Below are 8,073 nucleotides of genomic sequence, written 5' to 3'. Positions count from 1 at the left end.
CAAATACAGCACAAAAACAACTCCAGGTCAGGGACTGAAGAGGAAAGAGGAAAGTCTAACTGTGAGAGCCACCCATGCACGTGAACAGGGCCATGGTTATAAGCTTAAGTTTCAAGTATAGGTACAGGTAGGCTACAGTACATTGGCATCTTTAGGTCCTGCCCATCTTGACAAATCCCTTGTGGCCTATAAACCTACAATTAATAATTGAAACATATCGTAAATAAGTCCAAACCCTATGTGATGATATAGGGATTATATAGGGATTTAATGCAGTAAGGGCTTTAACTCTAAGACACAGACAAGATTTTGTGTCTAACCGACCTCTAAACTGACAATTCTGCCCATTCATTCAACCCTTATCTGTTACATAATGAAATAACATCCAACATAGCCAACAAAACACAGCCACAAGACTGAATAGTGACATGTTGATGTGTGTTGGGATAACATAGATATTGATTATGTCATCCCTCCACCTAATTGCAAACAGTAACTAAATGATGTTGGTAAAATAAATGAAAGTGCTTTCTGCCTGAAATGATATCCCATACACTCCACACCCCCCATCCCCCTTCCCTGACCCAGTAAGTACTGTAATTCCATTAATTTCAGCATCAAGCCGAAATGAGTGCCATTAGCATATTAATGAGTGATGTTCTGGAAACGGATATCCACGGAGGGTCTGGTGGCACTGAAACGGCCCAGTGGATTTTTAGCTCGTAAGACTGTGATGAGCAAGGCTATGTGACAAATTCACACTTTAAGCACATTCTCAATCAGACACCATTGTCGGGGGGGGGGGGAGAGGAGCTGGCATTGAATAACCAGACTTCTGGCTCAGTAGATGAAGGACAGAGAGTCAATGCGAGGACAGAGTGTTCAGGACAGCCATGCAGGGAGACTGACAGAAGCGTTCGTCCAAAGACCTTGCATCAAAGGGTCGAAAAAGAACATGTATTATGCATGACGATAGCATTGTAGCAATGATACAGCATATGATTCTGGATCCCTCCTTGTCCTCTGCCCCTGTTCCAGTCACCATCAAGCTTTTCTGTACTCTGAAGATGCTAAAGATGATCTCGGCTTAGTTTGGGCTCTCACTCTTCCACAGCCGATACAAATAACCACTCTCACCAGTAGCTGGTGGCCTCTGAAACCCAAATGTAATATGACCTCGGCCTTCTTCAATATCCCTCAGTGTGGTGTGGAGGACATCTTGTTCAGATAACTCAGTTCCATGGGCCGGTGGAATGAATTTTGCTCTTTGCAACTAAGAGCTTTCTGCTTTGAGCTCAATCTCTCTGGTTATCCCATCCCAGAGCGCTCCAGTATCAGGCCAGGCAGTTATCGTTTCTCCATTTGAAACGGGCGGTGTAGTTGAGCTCCCCAGGGGCTTGGAAGCAATAGCCAGACGCCCTCATTGAGATTATTCTCACCTCATCTTACTTCCCATCTTTAGTAGAGGTCCAGACTGTGTTTGAAATGTAAGAAGGTGCAGGTTGTACCATACATTTTTGATGATGGCTTTCCTTATCTGTATAAATGGGTAGCCGCACTGAAAACCTGGCTCCAGGGTTAAAGTACAGAAGTCAACAACACATTTGTATGCACAGAATTTAGCATCCAACAAACAACATCAAGAATCAGTGTCCTTGGTTCTTTAATTCCGCCGAACATCACTTCAGATTCTTCAGCGAGATAATTGAGGTGCGATAATGACTAAATGACTAAATATAATAACAACATATATAGCATGCCATCCGTCAGCCCCGCCACAAAATGAAAGAGTGCAGAGGAAGTCTGCCGACACCCTGGCTGGGTGGCTCAATAACGTTCTCTGGAATGACAACAACGGGATGGTAATCATAGATTTCATCAGAATCATCCCGGTACAGGAGCCTCAGTGCTTAACAGTGTGGCTGCTAATTCAGTGGGATTTCGAGACTGATAAGCTTCTGCGTAGAGGATGAGAAAGGTAAGCTGCTTTGTCTACCCCTCCGCAAGCATGGATCAAATCCCCCAGTCCTGCAGAGATAATGTCCTTTTCATAGTTTTCCACAGGCATGTAAGGCTTAAGAAAGTTTTGAATTCAACAACTTTATCAGAATAAACAAGATGAACACCACCAAAGCCTTTTAGGTATAAATGATGGTCCAAACTGTGATACTATGCATACCGTATATTGTATATTGATAGGTGCAGCAGTGGCAGTCAAAGAGCTTTTGACGGCAGATCAAGGAGGCAGTTTCCAATTCCCTAAAAGCCTGTGCTGAATGAACACGTTATTAAGTTGAGCTATTGAAAGGCAGTCGGTGGGGCTAAGACCTGCTATGTTGGACCACTGTAAGTAATGAACAATGCTGTCATATGACCCTGAAGGATGCAAGCTGCTCTGTGAGAGCCTGTGTGTTGGGTAGGGCACCTCGGCCAGGGCAGGTAGGCTATCACCGGAGGAGCAGTGGGGTTGTAGGTCTGTCAGAAGTGACACAGGGTTGTTAGAGGGAAAGGGGGGGGGCTCTCCATGACCCATCCATCACCAGTGATGTATTAAGATAAACTGCATGGCAGAAACAAGTTGCTATTGGCGCGGAAAAGATGGCCTTGACGATAGCATCTTTGTGACTTGCCCGGCACGCACAGCCCCGTCCCACACGCTGCTGTAGCTTCAGCTGGTCGTACAGCCAGAACAGGCTGTTGTTTGTTTTGTGTGTGTGTGCGTTTTCATGACAGCAGGAACAGCCCCACGTTGTCATGGTTTTCTCACCAGTGACACAGAGGAAGCACTCCATTCCTGCGACGATAGAGAACTTCCCAGAGTTCCAGATGGGTTCCGGGGGAACTTTCCCCTCACCACAGCTAGCACAGGCTTTGAAGAATGTCGAGAAAAAAATCTGACAAGACATGGAAGGTGAGCTTGTACACGGTACTCCTGTCACTAACCGTATTTCACGGCCGAGTGTGACAAATCCAGGATCCCCCAGCTGACATGGACGACTCAGGGGACAGGAAGACGGCACGTCGGCACGGTGACAGCGCCGGGGAAAGTGCGCCTGGTGGGAGAAGAGCACTAGTCAGCGAAAGGTATCGCTCCCATTAAAATATAATTTACTGCCGGTTTCAGACACATCTTTAGCACTGTAAGCTGCAGCTGGAGGAATCCGTGATTGGGCATGTGGAGGACATTACAAATGGAGGCAGCTTCTCTGCATCGTTGAGTCATTTATTAAACCCACCACTACTTAGACAGTCTCTGTAATGATAGGTCGCAGTGATAGGCTCTGTGTCTTGTGTTCAGATAATTTTTTAACACGCAATGAATAAAAGGAGACCTTTTTCAACGATGATTGACAGCCATGTTGAATTACGCCGCCGTTCCAGGAGAGGCTGGATCTCGCGAGATTCGACCGTCTGAAATTCTGCCCGGGAAAACTGACGTGCGTGTTCCCAAGTTCCCCGGCTCTAATTTAACAGTTCTAAAACTCTCCCATGAGTTGGGCTCCAAAGAAAAACAAAAAAAACTAACGCTGCTAATGCCAAGTTAATTAACAGAACCCCAGATGCTCAGCCCTCAGAACGCCGGAGTGAGAATATTCCGTCGCAGATCTGTTTATTTTGCCACTAATGCCTCTGTGTCAGAGGGACAGCTTCTGCAACACCCGATCAGCTGCTTTGTTAATGTCGTTTAGGAAGCGGTCCCCTTCCAAAAAAATGATTAATTTCACTGTTTGTGGTTGGCTCTCAATGGAAGTCGGCATCCGTTTTCAGGTTAGCTATCCAAGTTCTAGGAACAATTCTAAAATAGCAAATCTCATTATCATCAAACATAATTTAAACGGTCCTTTAAGACCTTCTAAGAAAATGCAAGACACTGAATTTCCTTGGTAGGCTGTCTTTTCCACAAATAGAGTCATGCAAAATGTTAATATAGTATAATACAAAAATAGTATGTTCTGGATGTAAAATTATGAGAAGCAGTCAGTATAAAATGATCCTATACTTAACAGGCAGTCCAATTGATTACTAGAAACAAACAGATCAGATCAGAAGAAAAATAATTCATTGACTGCACTATTGAGAGGGGAAAGACTACTGTCATTACAGTGACCTTATCTCTCTTGGGATACAAAAGCTTGAAATTGTCTCCACCCTTCCGGTGGAAATTCTGATTGAACAGCCACATTGTGCATCATAGACTTAAATTCAGTAAAAAATAGGTAACCTTACCACAATAGCAGAAGGCAGGGTTTCAAGGGTAATATTACGATGTGACAGGAGAACATTTTGGGGGAAAACGTTGGGTTTTCACCGCTGAAAAGTTTCCAACCTTTTCCCTTGTACAGGAAGTGAAAGTTCTCCTTCATCAAATGATTAGGATAATTGAAAGGATATCAGCGCGTGTTCATTGGCTCGGGGGGATTTTATCTCGAAAAGTTTAGAAGAAAGATAATTAAAGGTCAAATGAGTGACCACGGCAGTGGTCTGTCTGTGAAGTCCCAGGTTCCGATAACAGACAGTGTCACCCAATCATTTAATTGACTTTGCTTTGCATGTGGTATCTCAGGAATTCCGACTGAAGGAGGCCCACACTGGTAGGCGGCAAGGTCATTAATCATCAACCAGGCTGTAAACACAATCAGATAGACGGATTCAAAAGATAGCAAAGATCTAACAGCCCGTGTTAACAAATCCCCCGCCACCTCTATTAAAACAGAGTGGCATGTTTCTAACCCTCCCCTCCATCATCCCTCCTGAGATCCCGGGTAGCCAAGTGCCTGGATGCCACTTCATCCCTCGTCGGGGCACAGCATGGCCGCCGCCCATGTTTGAGGACACAGAGGCATCACTCTGGGCATGCTCCGTTGTCACCCGCCTCTGTCAAGCCGGCTGACAACGCTGAGATATGTAGGCATTCCCCCCCTCGGAGGTATGCATGCTATCGATTCCTCGGGGGGGACCGCCATCCATCACCGTGGTAACCCCTCGCATCTCAGAACTTGTGGAGAGCCATCGTTCATTTGCGAGGCAGCTGGGGGGGGGGGGGGAGGGAGGAGGAGGAGGAGGGGGAGGAGGAGGGGGAGGAGGGGGAGGAATCTATGACCTCTCTACTCTCCGGCTAGATTGTCTCCACAGGCGTCAGGTTGATGGGAGTACTCTGTAATGTCGTTAAGACCTCGGCATTGTCTGACATTAGCCACATTAGCGCTCAGTCGGTAATTGTTTTAGGGAAACTGTCCCCTGACTCCTTAGACACCCAGCAAACATCTAATAAGGCTTAAGTACAGCCTGCATGCTAATGATCCGCCTGTCTGTCTGACAATCAGCTCCTGGCTTCACTTTACCTTAAGGTTATTAACCATACGTGAATGCCCCAAAGTGACAACCTTGTAGTCATACACAGTAGGAACTGCCTTGTAGTGTGTAGCAAGTAATCATACAAGTGAAAGGGGTAAAATGTTAACAATGATCTTGTTTCGATAACACAACCTTTAACTCCCCCCTTGCCCCCCACCCCCTATACTGAGCCTTCTCACGCTTCCGTGTGTGTATATCGACCGCGCTTACCGCCATAAATCTTATTTTCTTTTGCATTATGTTTTGATGCTTTTAATGGCTTTATGTGAAGCACTTTGAATTGCCTTGTTGTTGAAATGTGCTATACAAATAAACTTGACTTGCCATTGAAGTACATATTCCCATGCACCTGCAATATATTGCTATGTAATGAATGTAACCTCGATGCAACGCGTTCCCCGGCTTTTTGATCACCCCAGTGAGGTTTTATCACTCAAGAGTTCACTCCGAGTTCCTCTGAGTTTCTCTGAGTGCCTGAAACATAACCACAAACATATGTTTAGTTGGTTTCAATGATGACAAGTTTACAGCCATGGCAATAGGATGCATAATCTGTTACCACTTCAACTTTGTTGTAAAAGAAGGGTGGGTAGGAAAAATGCATGATATCTACTGTATGCTTTCAATGGTATATCACAAAAGCACGGGCTCTCGTTCTGACGGTCGACCATGAGCGAAGGGACGTCTTTTATCTGACTTCATTCCTGGATGTATCAGTGCAATCTGCTTTTTCCCTATCCGGGGAAATAAATGAAATATGCTTAGGCGATACGTGTTGAACGGCACCTGAAATCAAATGAAATGTGAGTGAGTGGAGTGTGTTTGGTGTCGGTGTTTGCTGAGCATCGTAATCCGGTTTAATAATGATAAACAACGATCTGACTGTAAACCCGTGTTCGTTCTGGTCCGGTTCATATGAGAGCACGCTCAGATGTCGTCCATTTAAATGTCGGTCACTGGCATCACACACTGAAAACACTTTAGAGGTCACCATGTGGCCCCTATGGATCCTTTCTAAGCTTTTAAAAAGTTAATTGTTTCTGTCCGGTCTTCTAGAGTCAAAGCCTACGTGTTTTCTGTTGACGCTGAAATATAAATTGGTGAAATGTTCTGGTTCAGTTCTTCCACAACTAGTCTAAAAGGTTTAGTGTGTTTTTTTTTTTACCTTTTATGACTCAGAAGGGAGAATTTAACTGCTGCGGTGCAATCCTAACACGACTGGCATGATGCACCTTTCAGTCAGACGTCCTCAGTGTTCTAGTTTTGTATAACCCTGTCAGTCGAAAAAAAGAAATGTGTAACATACTTTCATCCTCTAAACAGTCAGGCTTGCACATCGGTTCATGTAGATGTCCAGTGAAAACGATGATCAGACGCAGGTTTAGATATGACAGGCAGCTTTTTGTCACCAGGTTTCATCATTTGAACTTTCCTTCCAGGTAAAGCTATCTCACCAGCTGACCCTGGAGGAAGGCTATAGTAATTGTGGAGAGATGGCGCTGAAAGGCTAAAGTTAATCTTAAACGATGACAGTTACTCCTTGATTACGTTTCCTTTCATCAGGAACTATTTGATAGGTCCTGTGTGTAGGATCATTTACATTGATTATATAACAATCCTTGTTATGGAGACTCAATTTCAGGAATTACCTTCAGTTCCGGATCCTTAATCATTTTAACCATCCTACTATAATGAAGACAAAGGTGATCGATATGACTTTGACAGAATTATTTTTCTTTTTTTCGTGGCCCGCTGTTTCTTATCTTACCCTCCTAAGGCATCGACAACTGAATTTAACCAAGGAGCCTCTATCTGCCAGGCCAAGAATAGACGATTTGAGCTAGCTCTGGCCTTGTTTTGCATGGACAACAAGGAACGTACAGTATCATTTACGGTGTTCAGTCAACAAGAAACACGCCTCTCTCCTTGCAACTTTTAATCACAGATTTGAGCACGCTTGGATGAAAGCTCTCACCGGATCCAGAAGGCATGAGTAAAAGACGACCGCCTGGAACAAGTCTTTCCTCTCTTTAATTAGAAGACTGTGTCCTCATTAAAAAGGTGCAGTTAATGATCTCCAGTCTGGAACACTGACAGGCTCTGAACTGCAGCACTAAATTGACAACTCAACATCTTTGCAAAAAATAAAGCATCGTATTCAAATCATTGCACTCGCTAATGAATATAGTTGTGAACTATAATATCAATGCACGATTTTGAGCCTCAGCCCACCACCTCATTTGAGCAATACAATCTTTAGCTTTGCAGCCTAGGCTGAAAGCCACAGACAGTCATGTATCCATCTCAATGATTCTACAGTTAAATGCAGTCATGAGAAGTATGTCTGCATCCACAGTAAAGCTGGAACACCTTATTTATATTGATCACCTCATGTGATCCAACTGATATTGCCACTGATGTCCAAATTGTCAGTCACCAAGCTTTGTAAAATGGGTTTCAAATGTTAAATTATACTAGTGCACCTCCCAGTTCATTGAAATAATTAAGCGGTTTCCAGAAAAGCAAGGTGTTTCTTTAATTCTATTGAACCCAAATCAAGACTGGAAATTGGAGTTGGAATTACCAGAAAACTAGTGATTGAAGCACAATCAATTTCCACTGATACAAGGATGAACTTGACTTATGTTAATAGGAACAATTCCTGTTCACAAGACTCAGCATTTAGTGTACAGTTTCAGATAATGTTATCAATAAACA

The sequence above is a fragment of the Osmerus eperlanus genome, chromosome 26 (assembly GCF_963692335.1).
Source record: "Osmerus eperlanus chromosome 26, fOsmEpe2.1, whole genome shotgun sequence".
Lineage (NCBI taxonomy): Eukaryota > Metazoa > Chordata > Actinopteri > Osmeriformes > Osmeridae > Osmerus > Osmerus eperlanus.
The sequence above is the reverse complement of the archived record's forward strand: the minus strand, read 5'-3'. Positions refer to the sequence as shown.